This window comes from Pseudophryne corroboree, chromosome 9 (genome assembly GCF_028390025.1).
Source record: "Pseudophryne corroboree isolate aPseCor3 chromosome 9, aPseCor3.hap2, whole genome shotgun sequence".
Classification (NCBI taxonomy): Eukaryota; Metazoa; Chordata; class Amphibia; order Anura; family Myobatrachidae; genus Pseudophryne; species Pseudophryne corroboree.
In genome coordinates this window covers 464,778,844-464,792,245 of record NC_086452.1, presented here as the reverse complement: position 1 = coordinate 464,792,245, position 13,402 = coordinate 464,778,844, and the positions used below count along the sequence as shown (strand labels likewise).

General features: G+C 42.5%; 1 protein-coding gene across 4 annotated transcripts in view; it reads left to right on the top strand.

Moving 5' to 3' along the window:
- The window catches only part of LOC134958605 (contactin-4-like), a 399,552-nt gene that overhangs the window by 168,427 nt on the left and 217,723 nt on the right, over nucleotides 1-13,402 (top strand). The window contains exon 1 of one of the 4 annotated variants that reach the window (XM_063941311.1): nucleotides 12,224-12,469. The exons of 1 other annotated variant lie outside the window; for it this stretch is intronic. The gene's annotated coding sequence lies outside the window, so the exon portion shown is untranslated. Of the gene's footprint in view, nucleotides 1-12,223; nucleotides 12,470-12,492; nucleotides 12,573-13,402 lie in introns of those variants that run through there. 2 more of the 4 variants (XM_063941308.1, XM_063941310.1) reach the window with 2 other exon arrangements.

Here is a 13,402-nt window from a genome sequence, read left to right as displayed (position 1 = left end):
AAGTAACATTTATAATTTGCATACTATACAATTGTACGGAACAGCTGATTGGTTGCCATGGGCAACTTCTCCACAGGCTCACTTCTCCACTCCTTTCACGGCTTCGTGAATAGACCCCTTATTTACGTCTATTTTGCTGCCAAATCTGCATCAGCCCCTAATTACTGTATTTGTAAATAATGATTTTTGTATGAGCTTATTTTCATTGTGACTGTACGATATTTGTACCTCTGTATGTGTACATTTATAGCTACACTGCTCTTTGTTGCAGTGTAAATCTGTGTGTATCTTGTTTAGTGTTTGGATTGTGCCCTGAGTGTGTGCGCTGCTTCATCTCTGTCAGTGCGAGCGCTGTCTCTCTCGCTGCTTTCCCTGGCGCAGTCTCCTACCTGCCTCTGAATCGTGTTTAATTAACCTATTTCTGTCTGATTGTGTGCTGCGTTGTACAGGACCTGTTGAGATGTCTCAGCGCACACTGGATATAAATAGAGGAGATATTCTGCGCACAATTAATCTGCTTGCCGTTCCGTGGGAGCTGATTGGCTGAAGCGGCTCTTATTAAAGGCAGGAGAGTGGGAGTCAGTGACTCCTCAATTACAAGCGGTGTCACATCTGCGGATGTCTGTGCAACAACTTTGCGTGTCTGCGTCTCGTGAGTTATCAAAATGCTATGATCTTATCTCAGCAAATCTCCTGTATTATTCCATAAACTCCGGTATGTCTGCAAAAATCAATGTATTCCAACAGTTACAGGACTGCAGTAATGAGAAAGATAAAAAGGAGTCTACACCGAGGAGATAAACTCAGACAACCTTATATAATCCGCTGAAAAATTACGCTCCGCTGTAAAATATTTTTTTCCTTGCGTATATATTACATAAGGGACTGCGCATGATGTAGTATATGATGTGTACATTTGGTATGCCTGTTAAAAGCCCAGAGCAGAGACAGGTGGCCTGCTACTCCCCGGCTGTTGTGTTACAGGTCATGCTGGGACTTGTAGTGCTCTGAAAGTCTCTTGATGCCTAAGACTATAGCAGACTGTCCCATTGATTTTGTTTGTAGGTTTAACCTCTGTAATCATTTAAACCTTTTCCTTTATCCTACCGGTCAATACAACGCCCCCTGCGCCTCCTTATAGTGTAGCGCTAACAGATGATTTTCCTGTTATGGTTATTTATTTCTCATACAGACTGGATGGTTCCGTGGTGACGTCACTATAACTCTGCTCTGTTGGCTGACACTTACCATCTGGAGCTGTCCAATCAGCCATCTCATCTCCCTGCTCTGTAATCCTTCATGCGATGGTCTATGATAGGTCCTGATGTATATGTCCAAGGGCAGTGGCCCCCTCGCCTCAGGGGCCCCTTAGTCACTTCTTCTGTTCTCTGGGCTGCCTGAATACCGAGACCCAGGCTAAGTCCTCCAGCAGTACAGCTGCTCTTATAGGGGGAGATGTACCAAACCGTCTGGAAGTGGACAAGGGGAGAAGCTGCCCCTAGTTGTAGCCAGTGGCAAATGCAGGATTTCTAGAGGGCGGTTTCCAAATACAGTCCACAATCTTCCACTCTGCGGAACATTGGAGCAAGTGCGGGAGTTTGGGAGAGCGGTAGAAGAACCTAGTACAGACCCTGGACGTTAATGTAAACATTGGTCTTTTTATTCACTGGATACTGTATGGAATACAGTATTAATATGTAACACTATAGATGGTCTATAGTATAGGCTGTATCAAACACTGAAATAATATTAATAAGTGGTCAGAAAAATGTTAAACATACCTAATAAATAAATACACAAACATATTAGAACAAATACTGCACTTTCTAAGCACACATTCTCCCTCCTCGTGGTAAGGCTTCTGTCTCTTCTTCCTGGCAGCTACTTCCTTGTCCAATGCACTGATTGAGGACTCTGCAAGCTATCAGTACACACACATAGGGGGTAATTCTGAGTTGATTGCAGCAGCAAGTTTGTTAGCAATTGGGCAAAACCATGTGCACTGCAGGGGGCAGAGGTAACATGTGCAGAGAGAGTTAGATTTGGGTGGGTTATTTCATTTCTGTGCAGGGTAAATACTTGCTGCTTTATTTTTACACTGCAATTTAGATTGCAGATTGAACACACCCCATCCAAATCTAACTCTCTCTGCACATGTTATATCTGTCCCACCTGCAGCGCACATGGGGGGTCATTCCGAGTTGTTCGCTCGCAAGCTGCTTTTAGCAGCTTTGCACACGCTAAGCCGCCGCCTACTGGGAGTGAATCTTAGCTTATCAAAATTGCGAACGAAAGATTAGCAGAATTGCGAATAGACACTTCTTAGCAGTTTCTGAGTAGCTCCAGACTTACTCGGCATCTGTGATCAGTTCAGTCAGTTTCGTTCCTGGTTTGACGTCACAAACACACCCAGCGTTCGCCCAGACACTCCTCCGTTTCTCCAGCCACTCCCGCGTTTTTCCCAGAAACGGCAGCGTTTTTTCACACACTCCCATAAAACGGCCAGTTTCCGCCCAGAAACACCCACTTCCTGTCAATCACACTCCGATCACCAGAACGAAGAAAAAACCTCGTAATGCCGTGAGTAAAATACCTAACTGCATAGCAAATTTACTTGGCGCAGTCGCACTGCGGACATTGCGCATGCGCATTAGCGACTAATCGCTCCGTTGCGAGAAAAAAATAACGAGCGAACAACTCGGAATGACCCCCATGGTTTTGCCCAACTGCTAACAAATTGGAGGCTGCGATCAACTCAGAATTAGGCCCATAATTTGAGCCACTTGCCAAGAGTAGGGGGTTTCCGGGCAACATGAAGCGCCCCCCCCCCCCCCCTCCCTCCCCTGTGTTTTCCTATGGTAGCTGTCAGTTATCTGATACATTCTGTAAAATAACTTGAACTGATTGACTGATCGGCACATTTCCCCCATAGAGACTGTGGCCGTAGGCTGTGTGGACCTGTGTTGTGTTTTTTTGTTACATACATGGAATTATGATGCTTTATACCTGCACCCATTTTACTTCTAATTTGTTGCTCAGTTTATCTAATTTAAGTCATAGATTGATCGTAAGAGTAAACAGACATCAGACTATTGAATGGGGTCCCTGTATAGGTATACAATGACTCCTAAATACTGGCTCCTCCTGAGTATCCGTAACAGTCCCCCCCCTTTTGTAGGTAGGATAATACGGTGAAGATCTCCCTACATGTGGGTGAGTAAGTAGAAGTATTCATGAACCTAGCCCCGACTCAGCAAGGAACATAGGGGCTAATCCAGACCTGAACGCTGCTGTGCGTTTTCGCACAGCGGGCAAACAGGTCTGAACTGCACAGGCGCCGCAGTGCGCCGGCGCATGCCAGAGATGCGATTGGCATCTCAGCCCAGCGATCGCTTCTGCCTGATTGACAGGCACAGGCGGTCGCTGGGCGCGAGGCGGTGGGCCGGTGGCATTGGGCCGCCGTTTTGGGGACGTGGTCCGGGCAACGCAGACGTATCTGGTCCGTGCGGGGGGGGGCGCGGGGGCTGTGTGACGTCACACGCAGCCACTGCGACCCGGAGAGCGACGAGTAGCTACCTGCCAGCGCGCAGGAGCTGCGCTAGTAGGGAGCTACTCTTCAGGTACAAAAGCATCACCGCCGTGTGTACCTGGGGGGGACAGAGCCAGACATGCGGGTCTGACTAGCCCTGTGCTGGGCATCCCTCCGCATGTCTGTGAAAGTGATCGTTAGCACATCTACGATCAGGTCTGAATTACCCCCATAGTAATCAAACCTCCCAACTGTCCCGATTTTCGCGGGACACTCCCGTCTTTTGGTCCGCAGTTGTGGCGGTGGGTGTTGAGGGGGGGGGGGGGGCAGTTGGAAGGCTCCTGTCATTCACTGCCCTGCCTGGCACCAGTTACTGCACATGTTACAGGCTGTGTTCGAAAAATGACAGGACCTGATTGGCTGTTACTTTATCACCGTGAAAGTTATAACTTTTCAAGGCTTAGTACATCTGGCCCATAATATGAACTGGGGGCACTCACTGTATGCTATAATGTGAATTGGGGGATATTGTGTTGCATAAGGTGAACTTGCAGCCCTACAGTTACATAATATACAATGACAATGACATAATATACAATGACAATAACATAATATACAATGACATAATATACAATGACAGTAACATAATATACAATGACATAATATACAATGACAATGACATAGTATACAATGACAATAACATAATATACAATGACATAATAAACAATGACATAATATACAATGACAATAACATAGTATACAATGACAATGACATAATATACAATGACATAATATACAATGACAATGACATAATATACAATGACAATAACATAGTATACAATGACAATGACATAATATACAATGACATAATATACAATGAAATGACATAATATACAATGACAATGACATAATATACAATGACATAATATACAATGACAATGAATGAACTAAGGCACTACTATGGATCAGAAAATGAACTAGGACACTGTTATAGGACATAGAGGGTCATTCTGACCTGATCGCATGCTAGGTTTTTTCGATGCGGTGCGATCAGGTCTCTACTGCGCATGCGTATGCACCGCAATGCACAAGTGCGTCGTACGGGTACAAAGCGGATCGTTGCTGGGCGATGGATTTAACGAAGAATCCATTCGCACGGCCGATCGCAAGGAGATTGACAGGAAGAAGGCGTTTGTGGGTGGCAACTGACCGTTTTCTGGGAGTGGTTGGAAAAATGCAGATGTGTCCAAGCGTTTGCAGGGCGGGTGTCTGACGTCCATTCCGGTCCTGGACAGGCTGAAGTGATCACAGCGGCTGAGTAAGTTCTGGGCAACTCAGAAACTGCACAAAACTTTTTTGTAGAGCTCGGCTGCACATGCGATCGCACACTTGCAAAGCAAAAATACACTCCCCTATAGGAGGCGACTATCTGATCGCAGCGCTGCAAAAAATAGCTAGCGAGCGATCAGGTCTGAATGAGGGCCATAGAACTAACTGCTGTGGAAAGCTGTCTCTGTAGAAGCAGAATGTTGCTATGGGTGCACAAAGTTCTGTCTATGCCCCTGATTACAGTACAAACATAGCAGAACATACAGGATACAAATCAGTACAATATAAAGAGGATGAATAACTGCAAAAGCCACAATATCAGTGCTGGCGGTGCCCGGTTGGCGTGGGCAGAAGGCATTCTCAGCGCCAGTGTTGGCAGCGGGGGAAGCGATAATAGCATTAGTCAGAAAATTAAGAGGGCTCTTCCCGCGGGAGCTTACAATCTATGGCGGAGGGGCAGACACACCTGGGTGACATAGAGAGATGAATTTTTGGATTTATTTTGGGATGATACTTTGCTGTCTGATTGTTATACATAGAGGCCCTCATTCCGAGTTGTTCGCTCGGTAAAAATCTTCGCATCGCAGCGATTTTCCGCTTAATGCGCATGCGCAATGTTCGCACTGCGACTGCGCCAAGTAAATTTGCTATGCAGTTAGGAATTTTACTCACGGCTTTTTCATCGTTCTGGAGATCGTAATGTGATTGACAGGAAATGGGTGTTACTGGGCGGAAACAGGATGTTTTATGGGCGTGTGGGAAAAAACGCTACCGTTTCCGGAAAAAACGCAGGAGTGGCTGGAGAAACGGAGGAGTGTCTGGGCGAACGCTGGGTGTGTTTGTGACGTCAAACCAGGAACGACAAGCACTGAACTGATCGCAGATGCCGAGTAAGTCTGGAGCTACTCAGAAACTGCTACGAGGTGTGTAATCGCAATATTGCGAATACATCGTTCGCAATTTTAAGATGCTAAGATTCACTCCCAGTAGGCGGCGGCTTAGCATGAGCAAATCTGCTAAAATCCGCTTGCGAGCGAACAACTCGGAATGAGGGCCAGAGTACGATGTCTTGAAAATTTGTTGACTGACTGATCTTTTACATGGAGTAAGAAGAATAAATAATTTTACTGTCTATATATGAAGTCTGGGGTCTCCCTCTCCCCACATAGTGGATGTTTGCTATGTGTCTGGGACTGGTATTTACAGTACTGTGAGGAGCGCCCTGGCAGTTGCACTGAAGATTGGTTGCCAGCCCTAATTAATTATCTCTCTCTCTCTCTCTCTATGGGGAATTCAGTTCCCGGTGAAGGGTGCGAATTGCTGTTGCCACGGCATTTAAGCAACGGCAGCCTACCCTTCACCCTGCCGGCCAAATGCCCGATTCACACAGAAGTGCTTGCTTCCGCCAATCTCTCTCTATTTCTCTCTCTCTCTCTCTCTCTCTCTCTATATATATATATATATATGTATATATAAAGCAGAATATATGGGCTTTGTAAATTGCATAACTATTGCCTCGATATTAAACTTGCTACATGTCATGATTAGAATTTCCTTATCACATATACCCATCCCCGCAGGGCCACCATTAGGAGGGTACTGGGGGCACAGCTATCCCGGGCCACTCATGTTGCCATCAGCCCGCCTTCTTACTCCCGTCGGTCCCCGGTCGCTAGCAGCAATCTATTGAAAACATCCCTCAAAAATGGCCACCGCCTCAGAGGAGACAGTTATTAAAGATACTACAGGAGGCCTCCTCCAGTATCTTGTCTCCTCTGAGGCGGTGGCCATTTTGGGAGGGACGTTTTCAATAGTTTTCAATAGTGGCCATTTTGGGAGGGACGTTTTCAATAGTTTTCAATAGTTTCAAGCAGGCAGGGATAAACATTGGCCCCTGCTAGGACGGCAGACCCGCAGTGGCCTTGTGGGGGGGGGGGGGGGGGGTTATCCCCTGACAACGAGCAGGTATTGGGCATAATGTATGGGGCATAATATGGTGACAGGGGCATAACTGTGGGGGCATAATATGGTGTTAGGGGCATTACTATGGGGAGTTAATGTGGTGCAGGGGCATCATTTGGTGTTGCTCCATATGTGCATAGGATTTTTTTTTTTAAATACATTTTTATTTATACCTGTATTTCATTATTTTTTTATATAATTATAATTTTTTCATGTTTTTTGCCTATTTTGTCAGTTCCGAGCACCATAATTTCTGATGGCAGCCCTGCCTTCCCGTCCTCGATAAACGCGCCGGCCCGCTGTAGCTCTGTATCTCTGTGACAGCTCCTGCTCTTGTGCGTCTAAGCTTTATGTCCCAACAAGCTGAAATTGGTAAAATGCAGCTTTTATGACACAATTCCCCTGTGCCCCATAAACCATATTTGCTGATCTCCCATCGTCTCCTGCACATATACACCTGATAGATCATCTCCTTACAGCACGCGGGGTGGATGTGATGGCAGTATTGTGATCTATAAGTCTTAGCTGTCATTATCTCAGTGTATTGCTGCAATGCCCACTGGCAATTCTTATATCTCCTTCCCTGATGTATTCTCATGTGCCCCGTGGTCTTCTCTCCGTGGACCTATCCAGGTGAACTGACCAGCAACGGATTAAAACTGGTCACTGGTAACCAACACAGGGATGCTTTATATCTCCTGATGCATCTGGATTGTGATAGACATGGACGTAGGCGTCTGTCAGAGCACACGTCTGTAGCTATGTACTTACTGAGTGCATGAGAGCCCTGACAGGGGCGGCTTCCGCTTCAGGCAAGTTTAATGATGTGGCCTGTGGTACCCTCCTGCCACTATTACTAAGTGCGTGGCTTTCTCTGCCTAGCTTCCTTCCATGCTGTTATTAATTATTATTATTAATCATACAGAGACTTATAATTCTACAATTCCATCGCCCTTGCTGATGTGCTGTGTCACCTGTATTGGATATGGCTGTAACCACAGAACATCTATGTTGTACATCAGGACATATAATACTAGTTCTGTTGCTAAAAAAAAATGCAGAAATTCTAAAAAACATATATCTTTTCTTTTAAGTTTTGCGGTCGATGTTAAAGTGATCTGCAGGGGAACCAGGGCCTTACACAATACATCACTGTCCCTGTGTTCCTTACTGCTGCTCCATAGCTGTATGCAATCCAGCATCACCCGTGAATAACCTGTATCACCCATGAATTACATATGTATCACCCATGAATTACATATGTATCACCCATGAATTACATATGTATCACCCGTGAATAACATATGTATCACCCATGAATTACATATGTATCACCCATGAATAACATATGTATCACCCATGAATTACATATGTATCACCCATGAATAACATATGTATCACCCATGAATAACATATGTATCACCCATGAATTACATATGTATCACCCATGAATTACATATGTATCACCCATGAATTACATATGTATCACCCATGAATTACATATGTATCACCCATGAATAACATATGTATCACCCATGCATTACATATGTATCACCCATGAATAACATGTATCACCCATGAATTACATATGTATCACCCATGAATAACATATGTATAACCCATGAATAACATATGTATCACCCATGAATAACATATGTATCACCCATGAATTACATATGTATCACCCATGAATAACATATGTATCACCCATGAATTACATATGTATCACCCATGAATTACATATGTATCACCCATGAATAACATATGTATCACCCATGAATTACATATGTATCACCCATGAATTACATATGTATCACCCATGAATAACATATGTATCACCCATGAATAACATATGTATCACCCATGAATAACATATGTATCACCCATGAATTACATATGTATCACCCATGAATTACATATGTATCACCCATGAATAACATATGTATCACCCATGCATTACATATGTATCACCCATGAATAACATGTATCACCCATGAATTACATATGTGTCACCCATGAATAACATATGTATAACCCATGAATGACATATGTATCACCCATGAATAACATATGTATCACCCATGAATTACATATGTATCACCCATGAATAACATATGTATCACCCATGAATTACATATGTATCACCCATGAATTACATATGTATCACCCATGAATAACATATGTATCACCCATGAATAACATATGTATCACCCATGAATTACATATGTATCACCCATGAATAACATATGTATCACCCATGAATTACATATGTATCACCCATGAATTACATATGTATCACCCATGAATAACATACGTATCACCCATGAATAACATATGTATCACCCATGAATTACATATGTATCACCCGTGAATAACATATGTATCACCCGTGAATTACATATGTATAACCCGTGAATAACATATGTATCACCCGTGAATTACATATGTATCACCCGTGAATTACATATGTATCACCCATGAATAACATATGTATCACCCATGCATTACATATGTATCGCCCATGAATAACATATGTATCACCCATGAATAACATATGTATCACCCATGAATAACATATGTATCACCCATGAATAACATATGTATCACCCATGCATTACATATGTATCACCCATGAATAACATATGTATCACCCATGAATAACATATGTATCACCCATGAATAACATATGTATCACCCATGAATAACATATGTATCACCCATGAATAACATATGTATCACCCATGAATAACATGTATCACCCATGCATTACATATGTATCACCCATGAATAACATGTATCACCAATGAATTACATATGTATCACCCATGAATAACATATGTATCACCCATGAATTACATATGTATCACCCATGAATGACATATGTATCACCCATGAATAACATATGTATCACCCATGAATAACATTTTATGTATCACCCATGAATAACATATGTATCACCCATGCATTACATATGTATCACCCACGAATAACATATGTATCACCCATGAATAACATATGTATCACCCATGCATTACATATGTATCACCCATGAATAACATGTATCAGCCATGAATTACATATGTATCACCCATGAATAACATATGTATCACCCATGAATAACATATGTATCACCCATGAATTACATATGTATCACCCATGAATAACATATGTATCACCCATGAATAACATATGTATCACCCATGCATTACATATGTATCACCCATGAATAACATGTATCACCCATGAATTACATATGTATCACCCATGAATAACATATGTATCACCCATGAATAACATATGTATCACCCATGAATAACATATGTATCACCCATGAATTACATATGTATCACCCATGAATAACATATGTATCACCCATGAATAACATATGTATCACCCATGAATTACATATGTATCACCCATGAATTACATATGTATCACCCATGAATTACATATGTATCACCCATGAATAACATGTATCACCCATGAATTACATATGTATCACCCATGAATAACATATGTATCACCCATGAATTACATATGCATCACCCGTGAATAACATGTATCACCCATGAATTACATATCACCCGTGAATTACATATGTATCACCCGTGAATTACATATGTATCACCCCTGAATTACATATGTATCACCCCTGATTACATATGTATCACCCGTGAATTACATATGTATCACCCGTGAATTACATATGTATCACCCGTGAATAACATATGTATCACCCGTGAATTACATATGTATCACCCATGAATTACATATGTATCACCCATATATGTATCACCCATGAATTACATATGTATCACCCATGAATTACATATGTATCACCCGTGAATAACATGTATCACCCGTGAATAACATATGTATCACCCGTGAATTACATATGTATCATCCGTGAATTACATATGTATCACCCGTGAATTACATATGTATCACCACTGAATTACATATGTATCACCCGTGAATTACATATGTATCACCCCTGAATTACATATGTATCACCTGTGAATTACATATGTATCACCCGTGAATTACATATGTATCACCCGTGAATTACATATGTATCACCCCTGAATTACATATGTATCACCCGTGAATTACATATGTATCACCCGTGAATTACATATGTATCACCCGTGAATTACATATGTATCACCTGTGAATAACATATGTATCACCCATGAATTACATATGTATCACCCATATATGTATCACCCATGAATTACATATGTATCACCCGTGAATAACATATGTATCACCCGTGAATAACATATGTATCACCCGTGAATTACATATGTATCACCCGTGAATTACATATGTATCACCCGTGAATTACATATGTATCACCCCTGAATTACATATGTATCACCCATATATGTATCACCCATGAATTACATATGTATCACCCATGAATTACATATGTATCACCCGTGAATAACATATGTATCACCCGTGAATAACAAATGTACCACCCGTGAATAACATATGTATCACCCGTGAATTACATATGTATCATCCGTGAATTACATATGTATCACCCGTGAATTACATATGTATCACCCCTGAATTACATATGTATCACCCGTGAATTACATATGTATCACCCCTGAATTACATATGTATCACCTGTGAATTACATATGTATCACCCGTGAATTACATATGTATCACCCGTGAATTACATATGTATCACCCCTGAATTACATATGTATCACCCCTGAATTACATATGTATCACCCGTGAATTACATATGTATCACCCGTGAATTACATATGTATCACCCATGAATTACATATGTATCACCCATGAATTACATATGCATCATCTATATACTCCACAATTTCCCCCCGGTCTGTCCCTGCCGGTTGCTCCCTGCACACTGTCCTGTGGCTCACAGTGGGTCACTATCATCCCTGAATTTGAATCATTATTGGCTGCCTCACATGTGCCCAGATCCGCTCTGTCTGGCAGATGCCACCTCTGGTCCTGTGTGTTATACATGTCCTGTATACATCAGGCAGGGAGACTGCTTCATGTAGGTCCTGCACAGCCCTTCTGGATAATAATAACCGCAACCATAATAATGAATAATAATGTGAGTATTAATCCCCTCTTTGTGTTCCAGTGCAGTGAGAACTCCCGCCTCACCTGTCATTATCTGCTGTATGTATAATGTACATGAGCGCTGATCCCTGTATACATCCCATATACCCCTATATACCTGTCACACATTGCTGTCACCTCAGTATCATATTTTATTCTCTCTGCTGCTCTCCTCAGCCTCAGTCCTTTCTATTCTAATTCTTACATGTGTCTCCTCCTCTTCTCTCCCTCCTTATCCCTCCCTTCCTCCTCTTCCTCTCACTGCACTCTCTCCTATTTCTGTCTCTCTCTCTGTCTCTCTTTTTCTCTTGCTCTCTCTCTCTCTCTCTCTCTCTCTCTGCTCCCTCCCCTGTCACAGCTGTAGATCTCTCCTCTTCTCCTGGGTTCCTGTGCTCTAATGATGTGAGTCCTGGGGGGGAGGCTGGTGGAGAGAGGCTCACACAGCATCTCAGGGACCAGATCCGCAGCTCTCTGTGGCCGGGGATAGAATGTGACAAGCTGGATCCTGCACACAGTGGATGGAGCCTCAGACACCGTATGTACATGCCAGGATCTGTGGGCTGTATGACTGCTGGGATCATCTGGCCAGGGATGGATGTGCTTACTTTGTGCCTAAACTCAGGGCTGCTACATGTGAAGTATGACACGTCTTATCCATGTGTCTCTTATATCTGTGCTCTGTATGTATCAGATGCTGTATACCTATAGCTACTGTATGTGTGCAACTAGGATTGTGTTTACAACTGGCCAAAATGTGGCAGTGTGTTATAGTTATCTAGATATATTGATATATTATCCCTATATATATATATATATATATCTCCAGGGACAGATATAGTATAATGTACCTGTATGGATAAGCGTACATTTGCAAGACTCTACATGTCCACACGCACTTATGGATTTCACCGTTACTGCTTAGCACACTGACTCACATATATATATATATATATATATATATATATATATACAGAGCGTGTTTCTCTAGTCTATGCTGGTATACGTAGTTTCCAAATATACTGAATCCATGCATGTTTGTTACAATTGCTGAAATATAGCCCCCCCCCCCCCCCCCCCCCTAATGTGTGGACACATTTGTGCAGATCATTTGTTGTATCCTGTCTGCAGCCGGCACCTGCCACTGATGTGGCTCTGATGAACACTGCACAGAGGGCACCGGACTGTTATATAATGTTATACCATCAGCAGGTTATGTCAGTGTTCAGCTCTGAGATTTATGAGTTGTGTTGGGAGCTATAACGTGGTGCGGATTGTCATGTGCAGGATATGTGTGTGTGTGTGTGTGTGTGTGTGTGTGTGTGTGTGTGTGTGTGTGTGTGTGTGTGTGTGTGTGTGTGTGTGTGTAGCTGTGTTATCAATCATCATTATGTGTCGTTGATTTTACCTGTAGTGAAAATGCTCAGAGGCAGATTTCATGCAGGGTGTAATTTTTTGTGGGGTTGATACC